This window comes from Danio aesculapii, chromosome 6 (genome assembly GCF_903798145.1).
Source record: "Danio aesculapii chromosome 6, fDanAes4.1, whole genome shotgun sequence".
Classification (NCBI taxonomy): domain Eukaryota; kingdom Metazoa; phylum Chordata; class Actinopteri; order Cypriniformes; family Danionidae; genus Danio; species Danio aesculapii.
Window position 1 is genome coordinate 25,527,156 of NC_079440.1, and position 20,036 is coordinate 25,547,191.

General features: G+C 35.3%; 1 protein-coding gene and 1 long non-coding RNA gene across 3 annotated transcripts in view; both read right to left on the reverse strand.

The window, feature by feature from the left end:
* Window positions 1-20,036, reverse strand: part of stx8 (syntaxin 8) — a 111,228-nt gene that overhangs the window by 59,713 nt on the left and 31,479 nt on the right. The gene's annotated exons all lie outside the window — the stretch shown is intronic.
* LOC130230692 (uncharacterized) lies at window positions 182-2,278 on the reverse strand. Its single transcript, XR_008837972.1, has 3 exons — window positions 2,066-2,278; window positions 1,464-1,516; window positions 182-989 (listed from the first exon to the last, which is right to left on the reverse strand). It is a non-coding gene; the product is annotated as an uncharacterized LOC130230692 (long non-coding RNA).

The window sequence follows — 20,036 nt, forward strand, 5'->3', positions numbered from 1 at the left end:
ATCTGTTAAGAACACATATTTATATGTAAAACCTAATACATTTTAAAGCAGTTTCATTTCTTTCTGATTTACACATCTACATGCATTACATCTGATTTAGGTCCACAACTTGCATCCTTCAACATGATGTGTGTTCAAAGGAAGAGCAACTAGGTGAGGGAGACAGTGTCCATCGCTCGGCTGAGGGTCCACTTTAAGCATCTCATCTGCAGGGTTAAGCAACATAAGCTGAACAGTCATCGTCTCTCTCTATTACAGCGAGCATCAACCAGCTTTACACAATGGCTTGCTTTCTGACCATTAGTAAAGGCTTGAGCAAAGGATTAAAGAGGAGATAACATTTGATGGGTAATGATGAAGTTGGATTTACCACCTCCATCTCATTATGAACAAGGAAAAACCCTGAAATATTTAAATACAAGTAACTAGATATTTGCACTGCACTTATTTGCACTGTAAATTTTATTTGACAAATTAATGTTAAACATTTCCCTTACAGCACAGGTGTCAAACTCAGTTCCTGGAGGGCTGCAGCTATGCAAAGTTTAGTTCTAACCCTAATTAAACACACCTGATCAAACTAATTGAGTCCTTCAGGTTTGTTTGAAACTTTCACTTAAGTGTGTAGAAGCAGGGTTGAAACTAAAAACATGCAGGCTTACGGCCCTCCAGGAAGTGAGTTTGACACCCCTGCCTTACAGTAAAGTGTAAAAATACTACATTAAACAATTATCAAAATAAAAGTTGTGTGTGTGTGGGTGAGTGTGTGTTTTGTTCAAATCTGTAGTCATCTTGGCAGGTAAAAAGAGAAAATAAATGGTTGGCTTCCTCTTGAATGATCTGAATCATTTTGAAGTGTTTGTAGATGAGCTAGATCATCATGTCATCTTTAGCATAAACAACATCCTATTCAAGCTATGCAGCTTCTCTGAGTTAGTCATCGACTTGAAACAGGCTGATCTCTCCTGTCACTCCATCCTTACAGGAAACTGAGAAATAACCTATAGTTAGTAACGTTCATAATTAAAAAAGTGATATAAAGGACACACTGTACACAAACATGTAAATAGATAGATGGATAGACAGATATGATGCAGGTTATTATAACAAAAACCGGTATGATCTGTGAGAAACTGAAACGCCTAGTGTTATTTTTAATTGCTATTAATGAGTGTGAGTGGTGTGTGTGTGTGTGTGTGTGTGTGTGTGTGTGTGTGTGTGTGTGAATATACTTCAATTTATTAAAGTTCATGCTAGTTTATACTACAGTGTGCTGTTGCATTCATTAACAAAGTTGCAGATACTGCAATATATACAGTATAATACAGTTTACTATAGTTAGTATGGTTCAAAAACGTAATATTATTTACTATAAATACTATTACAACTTCTTATTTCATGTGGGTTGAATCGGGATGCTCAAAGTGGACCCTCAGCCGAGCGATGGACACTGTCTCCCTCACCTAGTTGCTCTTCCTTTGAACACACATCATGTTGAAGGATGCAAGTTGTGGACCTAAATCAGATGTAATGCATGTAGATGTGTAAATCAGAAAGAAATGAAACTGCTTTAAAATGTATTAGGTTTTACATATAAATATGTGTTCTTAACAGATTTGTTTCAACTTGATATTTGCATAATAAATGACATTAGAATGTTTAGTTTTAAACAGATAGCTATATTTCAATTTTATCAAATTTAAGCTATATATATATATTTTATTTTTTGAAGTATACTTCAATTTATTAAAGTTCATGCTAGTTTATACTACAGTGTGCTGTTGCATTCATTAACAAAGTTGCAATATATACAGTATAATACAGTTTACTATAGTTAGTATGGTTCAAAAACGTAATATTATTTACTATAAATACTATTACAACTTCTTATTTCATGTGGGTTGAATCGTATCTTTTTAGAACCATATAACATGACTGAAAGCAACTCCTACATAACTCATAACTGTTTCTTATATAAAAAACAAACTAGAGAAGCACCTAGCACAGTCCTTAGCTTAGCTAACAGTATTGAACATATAGATGATTATTAAAAATCATAACTTACCCTCTGATTGCTCGAGGCCTCCAACAACGTGAGCTGCCCTGTGTCCTGACAAACAGAAACGCCCCATCTTATTGGCTGGCTCTAGCCAATAAACTGGCTTTGCTGCTCTTTTACTGGTATGTACATTTCCGCAGATTAATGATTTTTAACAAGAATCTCTTCAGAAAAGAATTGAAATAAACCCTAAATAATAAAATAATCGTGGGAAATGATTCTTTTGCACCTCAGTCCTGTTGGCTGCTGGCATTGTTCATTGGTCAGGCATCAGCCAATCAAACAGCTTTACACCTGCCCCGCCCCTCCCCCGCCCCGCGCTGCTCGCGCATCTGCATTTGCAAGTGCACAGATGAGTTCTGCTACAGAGATAGCGGGAGATGTGTAGCAAAAGTCAGAGCGCGGGAGATTTGTAGTTGTACTGACGAATCTGAGAGGTTGTGATTGCCGACCTGTGGTTGTAGAGCAAAGATGCAATCAAATTTGCCGTGCACACGTGTGTCTGTCATTTTGTATTTGTGAATGACATTTTACAAATACACAACTATTAATCTGCAACTTCCAATTCAAAACACAAGTGTGTGGATTGTTGTGTGTGTGTGCAAATCGAGGGATTCAGCTGTTCACATCAGAGCTGTGAGTGTACATTTCAACATACACATACAAATATTATTATCACAAGTGCTCACATTTACATTTGCAAGCTCTCGAGTTTTGCAACTGATTTACCTTCATAGAAAAGCGCCAATGGGCTGCAGGGTGTCACATGGGCCGGCCCGGTCTGTCTGTCCGGGAAAAAAAGCATCTACTTTCAGAGAGTCACAGATCACAGCAGCGTCAATCAATAAGGCAGAAAAAAACGATAGGCTGCTAAGCCTTTTATGGGCCGATCAGATCATAAGACGATGATCAGCCAGGCCCAAAAAGTACGTCGGCCCACCGGGAAAGTGCCCAGTCTGCCAGATGGCCTGCGTATGAGGATTATAGTGCGGTGGCAGCGGCGGCGCGCACTGCGCACACAGGGCTTCTACATGCGGGGATTGTTTACATCAGAGTGCGCATCAGTTCTGCGCAGCATATACGCAGTGTTTCTTCAAGCGGTTGATGGAAAATAAGCTAAGGCGCGTTCTAAGAATATAAATTCGGATCTATTATTTTTCACGGTATTTTGAAGTGCCCGCGATAACAATATCGTGCATATTCATTACCGTGATTTATCGCATTACCGAATACCGGCACAAGCCTAGTAAGCACAAAACCTGGGAATGCCAGACAATCTGGATGTCATTGTTTGAACATTGATTCCATTCTGATGGAGAGTCTATGTAAACATCTGGATACGATCTGAAGTCATGGGGGGTGTTTGGGGGGATGGACTCTCATAACTTGATAGGATCTAATCCACAGGAAAGGTAAGGTGGTAAGGCAAACGATTTCTCTGCTTTTATTTACACGAATATAAGCCAAAAATCATTCAAGCCCAAAGGAAAAATTTTTACGTCTCATTTTACGTCATACACAATATGTTATATTACCATTACTATCCATCTATTTTTATACACATTTTGGATATGCGCATAAAAAACGGTTGATGGAAACGCCAAGATGTCCATAAGTTTTAAAAATGCATATAAAAAATGTATGTGCATATCTGATTAGGATAAACTTTTTATTCGATAAAAAAAGATGTGCATGAACTACGATGGAAACACATTTACCAAGCGAATTCTAGTATTGTTAAAAGAGATCATGTGATGATAAAAATGCGTGTGAATAGACTGAGCACACTGTAAAACATCTGAAATGTTGTTTTTTTCATTCTAAAACACCTTAACCATTTCAGTTTTAGTGTCTCATGCCTTCAGACGCCACAATGCCTTCATTGCATATCGGCATTTGTCTTCTGAGGCGCAAGTAATTTATTAAATGAAGAAAAGATTCACGCAGCTTCCTTTGGCACAGCAAATTCCGATTTTACTTTTTATATTTGGTGCCAGTTAATTAGTAAGTAACTATTTTGTTCTGTTTGACTCATTGGATAGAAACTTTTATGCTTATTCCTGTTTAGCGACTAAATTTAGTTCATATTTTTCATATTTCTTTGCAGCCAAAGAAATCATCTAACGACAACAATGACAAGAGCATCTTGAGGATGTCACAATTTTGTGTGTTACACGAGTGTAACTGAGGGAGGCTTTCACAGAGGAGCAAATCCAAATGCAAGTTTACTCAATAGAATGGTCAGGCAGGCAACGGTCAACACAGGAGCAATCAGGTTTATACAGATAATCTAGAAGTCATTGTCGATGAACAGGCAAATGGTCAAAACCGGAGAAAGGCAAGATAAACAAGGAACAAGGCAAGGAATAGATTACATAAAACACGACAAGGATCAAAGAACATGGCTAGACATAGAAATGTAACATTTTATAAAGTTGCAGGTTTGTTTGACTAACAAAACAAACAAATAACACTCAGCAATGTGTGTGAGCAAATGTGGTGCATAAACAGTCTGTGTAATGAGTCCTTGAGCAGCTTCAGCTGTGAGTGTTTGCAATCAAACAGGATCAGGAACTGGTGTGTGTGTGCATGGTGCATGCTGGGATTTGTTGTCCATTTGGTGGCAGAGTTGTAGTTTTCCAGTGATCTGCAGTATCTAGATTGCTGGTGACTGTAACAAATCTGAGAATTTTACTTAACGGTCTTATATAAGATTAGACCCTTATATAAGGTAAACAACTTTGATCGGAAAAACATGGAGCACAAGTGACACACAACTAATTTTTTAGTAACAACATTTCCATGTGTGAATATGTCAAAATGAAAGTAAAAACAATTAATTTTAAACACAACTTCTTTGTTCAAATGTGCATTTTCAACACTGTTCATCACTAAAAGTGATTCTCACCTGGTTCTAATTTAAAGGTCCCGTGAAGTGCTTTAAAATATGCATTTTTATTAAATGTTTTCTATTAATTTTAACCAAAACACGAAGAGGGTGAGACATAGTGTAGCTACTCCCCTTTAAAAAAAACAGCCAATAGTGCTTTATCACAGCTCTGCCAGTGAGAGTACCTGAGCTCAAGCGCATCAAATGAAAAGCAAATGAGAAGCATCTTAAATGTTAGAAAGAGCATTTGATTGGTTATGATTAGGCCCACACAGAATCTGCACACGCAGAATTCTGCAGATTTTCCACAGATTTTAGATTTCCACAGTAAATGTGTGTAAATCTATATTTATTCAGTTTTTTCATTAATTACAGTAATATTATTGATTAATATGAAAATGTTCATCTGATTTATGTACAATGCAGTGTGTACAATAATATTTTCTGTCTTTTAGTAGATATATTAAAAAGTCAAGAAACTTGATTTAATAGAGTATATTAGAAGTGTATCTCATTTTACAGTCATGAAATCAAGTGACAAAGATACATTAGGAAGCAATCTGATCCTGGATCAGAGTCTGGTGTTAAATTTATACAGCAAGATCTGTATACAGTGACTGAAATAAAGAAAAGGGCGTAAAAAGCACATCTAAAGCTGTTCTGAGTATAAAGTTACTAACTTGAACTTTAAAGCTCTTCCCAAAACAACCAAACAACTCAATTACAGCTTCACTTGTAAGATGAGTGTACATTCTCTTCCAGATAATGAGACCATAGTGATGGATAACGTGCTTTTCGAACGCTCTGGACTACCATTAAAGTTCAATTACATCGGATCTCAATTTTAATGCGCTAAATTCCTGAGTGTTGTGAAAACACCATGTGCTCAATCTGTCGTCTCCTTCGATACGCTGTCAAAAATTATCGAGTTCTCGGGCTTGCCATCATTCATAACACATGAGCGCACTGACATCAATTTGTGTCTGTAAATGCAACTTCCTTCCTTTTCAAAACAAAGACATACTCAAAGCATATTTTTCTCAAAACAAATCCGTCTCGTGTCTTGACATGCCAAAACGATCTAGAATGCAGCAAGAGGTGTAAAACGCTCAGCGCTCATCTTGGTCACACGGTTTGCAGAGCTCTAGATCACTTCTTCCTGTCGTCTGGGAATTCCTGCCACCGATGTTTAATGTGGGGCCATGCATCTAACGACTGTCACAAGTGCACATTTATTCCAGATGTATCACACCATATCAAAGCCAAGATCCACTAAGCAGCACTGCGGCCTGGGCGACGGGAATACCGATTAGATGCTTTATGGCATCTATAAAAAACAAAAGAAAGAAATCTGAAATCTGAAAACAGCACTCTCGGCCTCTTAAAGGGGTCTTTCAGCTTCCACTGCAATATTGTGGCTTCATTTTCGAAGGTAACCGTGAGGGTTCCTCTGCTCAAAGAAAATATTTGCTATGCTTGGTCCATGAAAGTGAGATCAGCTCTCTGCATGCTGTCCAAGATGGAGGTTTTTATGTCAGGGGAACACATGCGTGATGTGTTGAGTGATAAAGAACCAAGAACTTGTGAAACTGGAGGGGTAAGATTCACTTCACTGACAGACCCTGGTGGGAAGCTTTTCTTTTTTCATATCAGCATCGTACCTCATGGAATCTCTCATGTCTTATTTTTTTTTTAAATGTAATTTTTCAAGCCCAAATGTTTAGACCCCTAAACATCTCAATTACAATGTAAACATCTTTTACTTTTAAATGCCCATTTAATAATTCAACAGACACTTATTTCTCCAAAATCTGCAGAAATTAGAAGACATTATATTTAATTTCTATTTAATATAATACATTTTTCAGGGAAATCACAATTCAGTACTTCATCACAATTCTTTCTGATGTTGATTTTACTAGGGCAGCAAGGTGGCTCAGTGGTTAGCACTGTCACCTCACAGCAAGAAGGTGGTTCGAGTCCTGGCTAGACCAGTTGGCATTTCTTTGTGGAGTTTGCATGTTCTTCTCATGTTCGTGTGGGTTTCCTCTGGGTGCTCCAGTTTCACCCACAGTCCAAAAACATGTGCTATAGGTGAATTGAATAAACTAAATTGTCCATAGTGTATGAGTGTGTGTGAGTGTATGGGTGTTTCTCAGTACTGGGTTGCGGCTAGAAGGGCATTCGCTGCATAAAACATTTTCTGGAATAGGTTGCGGTTTATTCCGCTGTGGCGACCTTTGAAATAGAGACTAAGCCAAAGGAAAATGAATGAATGAATTGTACTATTCTGCAAGTTGTCTGAGCAGTATAATAATTCAATATTATATAATAATTTTTAATAATTCAAGCAAAATAATTCCCTTATTTTACAAACAAAGCCCTACAAGGTAAGGGCTGCATGATATTGGAAAAATCTGACATTGCAATATTTTGTATTTTATATATATATATATATATATAGTGACATGCTGTATCTGTATAATTCTGTAAAATGATCAAATGGCACTATTTGGGAATAATTTTTTTGGTCACACTTTATTTTAAAGTTCAATTCCCGCATTTAGCAAACCATTATGTCTTTTGTCTCAATAATCTCCTACAACCCCAAATCGAAAAAAGGTGAGACAATGCAAAACAAAACAATGCAAAACCACATTCTGCACACACTACAAAGTCCTAGCTCTAGAGGAAGACGATACAGGTACTTGACTGGCATGCCTACAATCCTGACCTGTCTCCAATAGGGAACGTGTGGCACATTTTGAAGTGCAAAATGTAACAATGAAGACCCCGAACTGTTGCCCACCTTAAGACTTGAAGAATGGGACAAAACTGCACCTGAAACACTTCAAGACTTGATGTCTTCAGTCCCTAAACATCTTTTCATCAAAAGGAATGGCAACGTTACAAAGTGGTAAATGCTTTACCGTTTCAGCAATTTTTTTTTTAAATGTGTTAAAAAGACAGGTTTATTTTTAAATACATAAATAACAAAATTTAAAATGAAAATAACGAGGAACACATTAAATAATGTTTGTTGAATTGTCTGCAATGAAATACAAGTCAAAGTAAATTTAGAAATCACTACTTTTTTATTTGCGTTTTTGAAATTGTCCCAACTTTTTTCTGATTTGGGGTTGTAATTTGCTCCTTATTAATAGTTATTAAGGTAGTTTAGGTATTGGGTAGGATTAGGGATGTAGAATTAGACCATGCATTATATGTGCTTAATAAGTACTAATAAGCATCCAATATCTGAATAACATTCATGCTAATAAGTAAGAGAGAACTGATCCCTTAAGCGTTTTCAAATGTAACTTTGAATGATTAGGGTGATTCTGTTGGGCAGTGAATCATGCATAACATGCAATAAACAAACTACAAGCATAGATAAATGCAACAAAACGAAGATAAATGTGAAATGAACAGTGCATGCTTTATAGTTTTGTATGTGTAAATTTAAAAATTACAGTGCAAAGTTAACTCAGCATTGCATAGCTATGCAATGTGACTATTGCGATATCGATGCTGAAACAATGTATTGTGCAGCCTTATTACAAAGTAACAAAACATTCAATTAAAAAAACAGAATGGTAGACAAAGTGTGTGTAGATAAATTTCTTTTAAATAAAATTAATAAAACAAAGATTCATATTCATATACACAATTTACAAATACAACAAAAAGTCATTTATCTATACAGTAAGTTTATTTAGCAGTAGCATTTAAAAAATTGACAAATATAAAAAAAATAATGTTTTGTTGTTTATTAACATACTGTAAAATGGAGGAAAAAAATCCATTTTACCAACAGTTGCTGGTCCCCAGATCATGTTAAAACAAAAATGGACATGATGGGATGGCATTAATGGACAAACCAGAAGACTGGCCAAATTGTACAGATACTTGTTTAGTCATATGGAAATTCTTTAGCCAAAGTCCATCATCAAAGTCCTTTTGTCTTGGATGGCTTCGCTCCCAAAGAGTGGTCTTGCGCTGTTTATAATGAGCATTAACTTATCATATGACTTTCTCATACCTACATGCATTGGTTGTTTTTGTCTATATAAGGTACAATGTGTAGTTAGTACTTTAAAACATTAGTGTATAAAAATAAATAAATGAAATCCAGTAGTTTACTGTAAAATGTTGAATTAGTTTTTTTCTATCCTATATTAAACTGTAAAATTCTGACAAACACAGCTGCCAGATTTTTTTTGTTTTTTACCGTAAATGTGATGGATTTGTTTTAGTGTGCACATAGTAGTTCTGCATTATGTCTGCATTAAGTGTCATTTTGCAAACAACAAGTGAGCAACTTTAAAAAAGTAATTATAAAAAGCAATCATTACTATGTTTCCATCCACCTATTTTTATGCGCATTTTGGATATACGCATAAAAAACGGTTGATGGAAACGTCATGATGCGCATAAATTTTGAAAATGCGCATAAAAAAAACTTATGTGCATAACTGAGTAGGATAAACTTTTTATTCGATAAGAAAAGATGCACGTAAACTACGATGCAAACACTTTTACCGCACAAATTTCAGTATGCACATTAAAAAAGGTCATGTGATTTGGTTATAAGAGATCATGTGATGAGGAAAATGTGTGTAAATGGACAAACCAGCAGGCTGAGCTCACTGTAAAACATCTGAACTGTTGTTTTGGTCATTCTAAAATGCCTTACTGTTTAAGTATAAGTGTTATATTATTAATGACCTCCAGAATCAAGAGCGTCTGTGCTCCGCGTCTGACACCTTCAAATGCCACCGCGCGTTCACTGCGTGTCAGGGTTGCCTTCTGAGGCGCAAGTCATTTATTAAATGAAGAAAAAATTGACACAGCTTCTCCTACTGCAGCAAATTCAGTTTTTACTGTTGATATTTGGCGCCAGTTAATCAGGAAGTGACGATTTTGTTCGCTTTGACCCACTGGCTGGAAACGCTGATTTATTTGCACGTCTTTAATGCGATAATCAAGTTCATTCGCATTTTTGGATGGAAACATAGCTATTGTATGTTATATAAGTAAATATAAAAACAATTATTCACAGATAAAAGCTGAAATACTCACTCTTTGACAATAAAGGGAAAAATTGGAACATTTTGATGATGTACTCACACATCAAATCCAACTATCATGAGCATACAAAGTCTGCCAAACAGCAAGAAACTGCGTACCAGTTAAATGGCCAACATCAAGTTCATTCACATGAGGAAACATTTAAATCATTTTGGTGTACGGCTTCACCGTATAACCACAACTGGCAACATCCACGAGGCCTGACCCTCAGCATCACATAAAATGACATGTTTTGTGAGTTGAAAGACATGACCATGACAAACATTTCCAGACCCATGACTCTAACCAAAACGACATGGCGTAATCAGCATTGACGAACATAATAAATCTAGGCCTCCATTTCATGTGAATGCGGATTGTGGCCAGTTTGTGTTTCCAGGATGACTGAGTCATAAATATCATATCCCATCTCTCTTATATCTGTCAGGATAAAGCCACAACTCATGTTCATCTTAACTACATGCGATTACACACATCAGAATTTCCTTGTGACTTGTTTTCTTGACAAAAAATGTCTTTGCTGTATTTTTTCACATAGGATAGCCATGGGAAGAAGAAAAGAAAAGATCTGAATGAATGAATCAATCTATGGAGGATAAAAAGAGCTGTGATTGATAATGCTACCTTTAAAATGTTGTCAGCGGTCCCAAACACGCTCTATTCATGGGTCTCTGCTGGGAGGCCTGGCTCAGAAGCCTAATCTTATTGTAAGTCACTCTGTACAGGCTGACACTGAGGCCAAGCAGAGGAGAGAAAGTAAAGAAGAAGAAAGAATGAGATGAGATGTGATGGATAGAGGTCTGTCCCAGAGCTGCAGATGGAGAAACCTTCCCACCGTCTTGTCTCCGTTCCTTTATTCCTCCTTCAAGTCAGGATAGCAACAGAAGCCAGCAACGACAACATCTTTCAACATTTTACTGTTATTCGCCTTGGCCTTTGTGCAGATGTCAGATCTGTCAGAGTTGGAAAAACTGATATGTCTTTAATAGGGATGTTAAAAAAGATAGTGAAATAGAACATGGATACTTCAAACCTTGAAATATTTAAACAGATAATAAGGAATCTATAAGCCTGAAGCCAGTAAACTGTATCTGCAAAAATCATATAGTTTCTGTCTGTTTTGTTACTGTTACCAAGTTACATAGCACAAGATTATTTGCTGCACCCTGACTTAATATAAAATGTGCACTGCCTTAAACAACTGAAAGTCTCACTACTCTTTTTTATGAAAGTATTATGTTATTCTAGTATAATACTATAGTATTAAGATTATTAGATTACTAAAGGTGTCTTGGTGCCAGAAATATTACAAATATAATATAATGAAATGAAAACCCCACAAAAATGTTTCTTTTGATTTTGATAAATATTTGAAATGCTTACATTTGGTTGTTTTATTATTGATATGTATGCAAAATGCATTTATAGTTGAGAATTAGCAATTGTAGCTGAAGCCACACGAAAAGCACATCCCACTAACCATGGAGACTCTCATGTTTCAAACCCACAAAATAGTGTTTCTATTATGAATTTCATGCAAAAAAGTTAATGATAAACAAGTTTTTATACTCATCTCGCACTCATTTTTGCAGATTTATCTATATAGGTGGTGGGGACTCTAAAACCTATAGTCTGTTTCAGACACTATACCCTTATAAAGTCTATGCATTAGACAGCTGAAAACTGTGTTGAATGTAGAGCTGCACGATATATATTTTTTCAGCATCGATATCTAAATGTGCGCACCCACAATAGTCACATTGCAAGACATGCAATCTTGAGTCTGAATTATAGTTGACCAGGAGCAACAGAGTTTAATTAGTGAAAAAAAATTCTTGCAAAGATATTTTGTCTTATTTCTAGGGATGTCCCGATCAGATTTTTTTGCACTCGACTTCAAGTTATTTGATTTTGAGTATCTACTGATACTGAAACCCGATCCGATACTTCTATAACACATAAAAAAAAGAATAAAGTAGAGTGATAAAACAGATCCAGTATGTTCCTTTTTGTTTTATTTACCTTATTTTAACATTTAACAACTCTATTAACAAACAGAGCACTTCTGTGAGGTAGCTTGAACAATCAAGGAATAAATGACATAAATTCTTCACATTTGGACTTAAGTGCAACATTAAATAAATAAAAAACTATTATAAAAATAAATAGCACCTCACAAATACTCAGCAGGCTATCCCAAGTTTACATATCTCACAGTTTGCTATTGCAATGCACATTTGCAATGGCATCTACTTTATAATACCTCCAGCTAGCAGACATGCTCACCCTTTCTGCTTCAAGCTGCTTCCGTGTTCTACTTTGCCGACATTTAACCAATAGCATCTCTGCAGCAAAGTGATATCAAGCCACACACGTTGTCTTTTCTGTGTGAAGTCAAGAAAGAGGTCAAACTCTGTGCCACCACATAACTATATATGTGTTAAAAATAAAGAGAACATATATATTTATATATATTTTTTTGTTTTAAATATTTGCCAAATGATGTTTAACAGAGGAAGGAAATTTTCACAGTATATCTGATAATATTTGTTCTTCTTGAGAAAGTCTTATTTGTTTTATTTCAGTTAGAATAAAAGCTGTTTTAAATTTTTTAAAAAACATTTTACGTTAAAAATTTTTAGCCTCTTTAAGCTATATATTTTTTCGATAGTCTACAAAACAAACCATCGGTTTACAATAATTTGCCTAATTAGTCTATCCTAACTAGGTAATTAACCTAGTTGAGCCTTTAAATGCCACATTTAGCTGTATAGAAGTGTCTAGAAAATATCTAGTAAAATATTATTTACTGTCATCATGGCAAAGATAAAATAAATCAGTTATTAGAAATTAGTTGTTAAAACTATTTTGTTTAGAAATGTGTTGAAAAAAATCTTCTGTCCGTTTAACAAACATTGGGGGGGGGGAAATAAACAGGGGAGCTGATAATTCAGGGATGTCCAGATATAATATATATCTGGCTCGATTTCCAATCACGTGATTAGATCATCACGTGGACATCCCTACTAATCCAAATATCTACATTTCAAAGTGAAGACACAATTAGTTTTTTACTTACCCCACTGGTAGATAACTTTACCAGTTTTAAGAAAAAACACTTAATTTTTACTTATTTCTTCTGAAGTTAAAAAAAACAAACAATATTTTTACTTGATCTAAGAATTTTTTGATATTTGGACTAGAAATGAGACAAAGCAAAGTAAGAAAAGCAGTTTTTTGAATTGTGATTGTTCAATTTTTGTACCGAATACTGTTAGACTCCCCAGAAAACTCATATAGTGCCATTCAAACTATCTTGTTAATCTGTATTCATCAATGGCCATCTCTATTACATTGTATATTTTATTGATATATAATTTTGTCAATATTGCCCATGCGGAGTATTTTTATTTTTATTTGCTTTTAATAGGATTTTAATTTGTTAAATTGGTTGATGGTGTGTGAATAATAATAACAATAAATAAAATGGTTGAGCAGATTTATTTTTCCTCACCTCAAACAGCTTGTGCACTTGAGGCATGAGGTAAGCAGTAACTTTTACTTCTTTCCAAATGCTGACTCAGTGACAGCATTTCATATCTCCACATAACAAAGCCATATTTAACAAATTAATGGCATGTTTAAGATTCACTCTGCTCTTGAACCTCCAACTCAGTTTTTATCTGCATGACTGCTTTATGCTTTTTGGCTTCCTCTCCTCACTAAAATGTGACATATCTATCAGCACAAAGAGTGCTTGTTATATATGAAATACACAGGAAAGGCCCTTCATAACCTCAGCATATAAATCACGTAGCATTCAGCTCCTCAACACAAACAACGCTCACAATAGCTCCATCCTCAAGGACTGATCATAGACTTGACAGAGGATCACCGCAACACGTCGCTTTTGGAGATTACCCAAGCTTGCCTCAACAAGAAGTGCCGTTTCTTTCCTATACAAGTCACTTTAGTCCAAATACTGGCACAGCAGTGTTCATTCAGATGTAACACTGAGATGAGTGTTATTAGCTAAATGAGAAAAAGGCACGGAGTGTGAGGACCGTCTGAGAAATATTCAGCACATGACTGCATTTACTTCAGAAGGGTTTGTTTATAAAATATGAGGAGAGGTCAAGGTGGACGACAAACCAAACAGCGGGGACTAATTCTTCTGATAGAAGGATACACTTTTAAGGATGGAATGTCCAACAAAGAAAATGTAGATTAAACAATGCTAAAAGAAGTCTAGAGTATAAATGAATGTGTCGATTCAGGTTAAAATAAACCATCCCAATAAAAAAGGAATAGCAAAATTGCATCTCTCAAAAACCAACGAATGTGTAAAGAGCAAACTTTTGGCATTCCACCATGACCCTTGCATTGCCAGTAACACGAGGCACCTTGTTCTGACCCAGCAAACTTCAACTTAATTTGCCCTCTAAGGAAAAAAAAAGGTTCTTCTGCACAGTCATCACAAATAACCACACTAATTCACCCGTCAATGACACGCGCTGATGTCATAGTTCCAGGCCAAATATCTGAGAAACATCCACACCAATAAACTCGAATGATGTTGACTTTCGACGCACAAAAAAAGTAGCACTCTGTTGATATAGGACTTTTTTTGTAACACACTGAGGAATAATTGCTGCCATGTTGTATTTGGAAGCCAAATTAACTCTTTATTTTTTTTTCTTGGGGGTGGGGGGGTTGGGTGTGCAGTTAGACTGTATACTGCAGGTCACATATAAAGTTCATTCCATGAAGCCCTTTATGAAGATTCTGAGTGAACTTACAGGCTGATTAGCTCAGCAAATAAGCAAAGTGTACATAAATAGTGGGTTTAAACATCCGGAGAAAATTCTTCCATCTGTGATTTGTCCTAAAATTATAGACCTGTCATCATAGTGAATACTATTTGAATATTAATTATTCAATTCGATTTATTTTTATTTTTATTGCTCTTTTACAAGGTAGATTGTGTCAAAACAGCTTAACATAGAGGTTCTAGTACATTGAAATTGAAAGTTTAGCTCAGTTCAGCGTGGTTTAATTTTCACTGCTGAAAAGTCCAAACACTAAAGATCAAATCTATTGATGCACTGCTCCACAAATCCTAAGCCAAGCAAGCCAGTGGCAACTTAGATGCTTTATTTTCTGTCTCTCATTTGCATTTAAAAGTGCTTTGATTCAAGGAGTTAAATTGTTCTCTAAAATCTACATAGTAGATGTGTGGCTTAAGCAAGTTTAAAAAGTCTCAATAAATTATTTTAGATGTTCATTTATCCGGTGGCCCACTGGTGCACAACACATCCACATTTCAAAAAGTAAACAATCTCACAACACAACAACATCAAAGGTACCCTATTATGACAATCTGGGGATACTTAGGCGTAGTAGAGTATTGAAAGATCAGTATATGGAAACGGGCATACTGTAAGCATCATACACCATGGTTTCCTTGTTTTCATGTCAATTCCACAAGTGTAAAACCCAGGTGGACAACGGGCCAATCAGAAGACAAAACAAACTCTGATGAGACTCATGGGCCATGCTGGACACGATCTGTGCTCTCTCCTCACGCATGCAGGCTGTGACATCGCAAGCAGACTCCTATAAAGCTCACACTTGATCATGCGCTGACCACGAGTACAGGCAGCTAAACAAAACTCAGCTTAGGTTTGCGGTACATTGAGTCTATTGACTGAAGTTTCATTCTGTTCAGATAGAGAGAAAGGTCGCATGCTTTGCTTTCTACCTAATGCCAGTCAGATTTGTGTGCATCAATGATGAGAAGTAAGTGTTTATGCATTATTTACATAACTGTTCCTACTGTTTCATCATTATACTATTGTATTAAGACAACCGTGGCTAGATTTAGCTATCTTTTATGTAAACCTAATTGCTTCAAGTGAGAAAACATACATCATCTAGTTGACCCCTGATTTTTGCTATGTTTCCGCCTAAGTTAAAAGCTTGTTGATAGTGAAAATTATTCTTTTTGTATAAGTTTATCTGCTTTGCTTTATCTGATTTGCATATGGATGTTAGTTATATATGTATATTGTAGTTTAGTGTTGTGTATAAATATTTCAACTTGTTAACTGTTATCCTTATTTTCTAAATTTACTTATTCATGTATATTTTCTTCAATTTGTTTAGACCACACACACTCACCCATGCCCACATGTAAAGTGCTGTGAACCTATTCAAGTGTGATGGACATTAAAGTAATTTAAATGGGGTTCAAATCTCAGTGTCCTTACCGGCACTCCATGGCGACAGCCAAATTCACCTAAAAAGCAGCTTAACTCCATTACACTGACAAGCAGCCACGTCATACAGAGTGCACAAACACATTTGCAGCTCTGAGATTTTAAAAAAGCTCTGAAATCCTTAATATGCATGCCTCCGTCTGCATTTGATAAGCCAAACGTTTTCTAGTGAGAAAACAATGGTAATTTTCCTCCTTTAGTTATTTTAAGTGTATATTTCACTTTCTTTGTATGTGGGACTTTAATTTTGAAAATACAAGCCCCAGATTGCTTACTATGCATTACTGGGCAATGACAGCAAGAGACATGTTCAAAATTGCTTCAGAATGCAAAATGCGAAAAGGCATAAGGTATTCTCCATTGCGAAAAGGCATAAGGTATTCTCCATTGCGAAAAGGCATAAGGTATTCTCCATTGCGAAGAGGCATAAGGTATTTTTAGTTACATTTTTTGATAATATTGTGTTTACTGTGAAATTTGATGTGTATGTTTCAACAAACACATGTAGACTGCTGAATCATGTCAAATCACTCAGCTTAACTGTCATATGTTTATGCAGAGGTTGATACTAAGTCCTGACTGTTTTCTTTTACAATATAGCTTCAAAATACAACGGGACACATCTTTTAGCCTTTATCCACAACAGATCTGGTGACCGAAATAGGTTAACGTTACTCTGATTGGGTTTATATTTGTCTCTGCTCTCTGTTTGTGTCTGTAAGAGTGGCACGACAAAACAGAGCTCATAAATATTCACAACACAAACCATATATGGTCAATCATAGACCTTCTGATTCTAGGAGTATTTTATGGAGTAATGCAGGAGCTTGTTAAACTGTTTCTGGAGATTTTTTGAACTTACCGAAGCCATAAAGCTTCTATGTACATGTCAGTGAACAATTTAACTTATTAAACCAATGCAGTATATGGCACCTTTAAGATCACAACGCAACTACATTCCCAAAAGCAAACATTAAATCACAACACAAAGGAAACTCTCCCAACTACTTAGTAGTATTGAAACACCAATTACTTTTTCTGGTTAAATGGTGAGTTACAGCGAAACAGCGATTACCTCTAAATGACACAAAAAAATTTTCACAATACATTGCTACCAAGGAGCAAGAAGTGTGTTTTACCTCTAGGTATGCCTGTCTGCAACATCCGCGAAAAGAACACATACTATTGATATGTGCACACAATTGCCTGTTTGTAGACCAACTGCCACCTAGTGGTTGGCAGGACTTCCATTGTGTTGTGAGCTCTTTTGTGTTTGCTTTCTGAAATGTCATTGTGTTGAGAGCTTAATATTTGCGTTTTGAAATGCTGCTGCTTTGTGATCGTAATGTCGTGTTGTGAGATTAATGTGTGCTTTTTGAAATGTTGCTGTGTACCACTGAGCCACTGCACATTTATGACCCCTGAAACTACCCCTGGAATCAAAAGTTTGGTTTTGACCATATTTGGAACGATTATGAAAATGAATGATATCTGTTCTGGCGCTCCATAGCTCATGTCAGTACATGTTCTCTCTCTTTCACACACACACACTTTTCCAGTATTTCTGATCTCCATGGACCCCACCAGTTAAAGAACAAACATGAAATAGGACTTTTGTAAATCTGACCGCTCACTGATGATTAACAGCCAGAAACAAAAAGTATGTCACCATTTCCTCATTTTTCATGTCACTGAAGACTTAAGAACACAAGCTCACAATTACTACTTTCCTTAATATCTCTCTCGCACTCTGTTCATGCATTAAACATGTTGTTTTCAAGTGTTTAAGAACTCACAATGCTTCATACAAATGTGTGTAGAAATTTTTTGTTTATTTTTTTTTGTATGTGATTCTATATATATATATATATATATATATACATATATATATATATATATATATATACATATATATATATATATATATATATACATATATATATATATATATATATATATATATATATATTCTATCTATCTATCTATCTATCTATCTCTCTATATATATATTGATATATATATAGTTGAAGTCAGAATTATTAGCCCCCCTTTGAATTTTATTTTATTTTTTAATTATTTCCCAAATGATGTTTAACAAAGCAAGGGAATTTTCACAGTACTTCTGATAATATTTTTTCTTCTGTAGAGAGTCTTTTTTGTTTTATTTTGGCTAGAATAAAAGCAGTTTTTACATTTTTTAAAACCATTTTAAGGTCAAAATTATTAGCCCCTTTAAGCTATATATTTTTTTGATAGTCTACAGAACAAACCATCGTTATACAATAACTTGCCAAATTACCCTAACCTGCCTAGTTAACCTAATTAACCTAGTTAAGCCTTTAAAAGTCACTTTAAGCTGTATAGAAATGTCTTGAGAAATACAAATAAATAAATCAGAACTAAATAATTAAATAAATAAAAATAAATCAGTTATCAGAAATGAGTTATTAAAACTATTATATTTAGAAATGTGTTAAAAAAATCTTATCTCCGTTAAACAGAAATTGGTGAAAAAATTGGGGTCTAATAATTTAGGGGGCTAATAATTCTGACTTAAACTTTAACTTTATATATATTAAAAGATCAGGTTTGGAACTACATGAGCGAGAATAAATAAAATTGATAACTCTTCACATTTGACAACCAAATCCTAAATCTACTTTATGCTAGAAATTCCTTTTCATCTTGGACTCATAAGCATTTAAATAAAGTAATCTTGTCCTTAAAATAGCCAAACAGGGCCTGTAAAAACGTTCTTTTGACCTTCCATCTCTAATTAAATGGTTAGAAGATCCAGGATATCTGGATGTCTGCACCAGGCCAGTTTTGTCAGTATGTTGACAGTACTTAAGAGTCAGCAGGAAGCTTCAGAGTCATGTTAAATACTGACCAATCTTCACTGCCCTGGCCTTAAAAGGAGAACAGAGCTGGTCCTCATTTCCTACATTAAATGTTTAATCTATTTACAGTAAAACACTATTACAGAACTAGAATGTTTTTGGCAGACACAAAAATAATAATTCAAAGAAAAAGATCATGCGAGAGGACAAGAAGGTCATACGGCAACAGGAAGAAGCTTTTTTTTTTCTTGTGCTCTTTTGTAAAAGTGATCCATTTTCTGCTGTCTCTTTTAGGGCATTAAACTATCTTATTACTTTTTACATTGTCGATTATGTCACATAATACAAGAGTGTAATGGAGCAGCTAAAACATGCTGTCGGCCCCTTAATCTTGCTGTATAGTAATATTCAGATGATCACTCACAAATAATGCACACCAAAACCCCTATCATGCTTCTAAAATAAATCTGTTTTGGATTTATAGATGCAACTCATGGATAAACAACAAAAAAGCAGTAAATATGTTTCTTAACTCCTGGACTAAGAAAACTGGATTTTAAATATATGATGAAGACTTCCAGTGAATGACTTCCTATGAAGATGACCTTCTAGAGTACAGAAACAGACCTCTTTATCACTTCTAACTGTGACATTATGAGCCAGAAGTAACTGATAACTGTATAATAAAATTGATAAACAAAAAAGAGAAGATGTAAAGCCACACATGCAGTGCCTGCAGGTCACTTGACATTATACAAGATGCTGGGATTGTTTGCCGTTGGTTGGCGAACAGTGCATGTTTCTTCAATTGACATAATTATTAAAATATTAGTAAAAAGAGACGAGATGTCTCCTATTGGTGTTGGAATCAAACAAGA